Consider the following 2,017-nt stretch of genomic DNA (forward strand, 5'->3'; position numbering starts at 1 on the left):
AATAAACGGCAGTGTTCAACAAATGGCGAGTAGGAGAGGATTTTTCTTAAATCTGAAATTTAAAACATTGCTAAAAGCCTGTTTTATCAAAGCTTCCACATACAGCTAAGAATCTGCCAAGAAGTATATACTAATGACTTTGTTATTCTTAATTTTAGTCTTTTCTCCAGAGTTTCAATCCCCAGACACCACCACAATAGGCTTTTTCACAGCACCTGTCCTGGGTGTGTGCCTGGCACTGTTGTCTTTTGTCTTCAATATATAATTTTGTTCTCTCATTAAATGTCAAAGAAACCAAATCACTGATGCTGTTTCTGTCCTATATTCTATTTATTTTAACAAGAGGTTGAGCTTCTCTGATGCTGGTCTCTAACTGGGTTTGTCCAAAGTCAGTGGAGGAAAGAGAGAACACTGCTCACCTATTGATGTGAAAAACCTGAGTGAGAAGCTGATGGAAGAGCCAGGAGCCAATCTCCTTCCCTTTCTACCTCTCATCTGAACCCTAGACCTGACCGTGACTCCATGGGTCATCCAGTTGATTCTAGAAGGATAATACTTGTGCTTGTTCTGCAAAACAAATTATAATGGAGTTATAGTAATTCTAAAGAAAACAGGATTATACTTACTTATGAACAAATTGTGGAAAAATACTTTGCTAGTATTTCATTTTTGTAGGAACAAACATGGCAGATCCCTTTAAGCAGTGTGGTTTACCTCAGGTGAATGTTATTGTGGCGGCTTGCAGGACGAGGCAAGTTCATGAGTACCTGAATAACCTCCCCAATATTATGTTGTATCTCTAATTGTTGTAGGTACAAAGGAAGAAAACATGTGAGTGCTTTACTCTATATAAGGCAATATATACTTTCGTTCATCAAGAAAGTGGATTTCAAATCCTATCTTCCGATTCCAGATACAGCGTTCATTCCACAGGATTATCCTATTTCTCCTAATTAAAAAGAGACTGATATTGGTCATCAGCTGTGATTTCTGAGCTATAAGAATTACTGAAGAATAGGTTTTCTATTGGTTCCACAGCACTATTACACTGTGCTGGGGTATGCTTTGACATTTTCAGAATGTCTAAAAATGTGTCAGAGAGAGAGAGGGAGAGAGACAGAGAGGAGGGTATGAGCAACAGTGTGTGTGAGAGAAATCCTGGTTCCTGAGGGGTCAAGGATATGGACTTGGTTGTATCTGGCCCTGTGTACTTCTAGAATCTGTGCTGTTCTTGAATCGTATTGTAGTGAGAAGTATGTTTCTCCATGATTATTCAAAGTTAGTTATACGTGGTGGTAAACTGGTAAATGCTTCAGGAATGACTAAGCAGAGATTCTGGTCTCAAGTGATTGTCCTGGCAACTGGTACTAGGTTAATTTAGCCCCACCAAGAGCTAATAGTATCACTGCAATTTGTGGGTTTGAACTCTGTATATTTGTAACTTAATGCAATGCAACTATGGTGCACCTTAATAATGGCTCACCAAAAATAAGGATGAGTTAAAGAAACTAGTGAGATCCATTATTGTGTGGGAAGGTTGATGTCCAAAATTGTCTTCCAAGCTATTAGAATTCAGAAATCCATTAAACTTTTGGATGTTTCGTAACAAGAAGGCAAAAACTGCTAAGACTTGCTGCCTAGTGTCTAAAGATAAAATACCTATCAGCTACTGACAGTAATATCCCCTTACTTAGCCAGTATGGCCACAGGGTGAATTTCCGTTAGTAGTCCCTATAGCTAATTTTAACTTTTATATTACTAAAAGATCAATTATTTAGTGAAACATTTTCTAAAATTATTACACAGTTTTTTTCTTGAGCAGAACAAACAAGACAAGAATGAACTCTTTGTGGCTTAATTAGCTTTGTTAATACCTATGATATACCTAATAAAGTGATTGCTGTTGATACTCTTGAATATAGGATTGAATGAGCACTGACTGACAACTAGAGTTGCCCTATAACTGATTCTATACATTCGCTTTGGGGATTGTCTTATTTCTGGTAAAGGTGGAATG

The sequence above is a fragment of the Eschrichtius robustus genome, chromosome 2 (assembly GCF_028021215.1).
Source record: "Eschrichtius robustus isolate mEscRob2 chromosome 2, mEscRob2.pri, whole genome shotgun sequence".
In the NCBI taxonomy this organism is placed as follows: Eukaryota; Metazoa; Chordata; class Mammalia; order Artiodactyla; family Eschrichtiidae; genus Eschrichtius; species Eschrichtius robustus.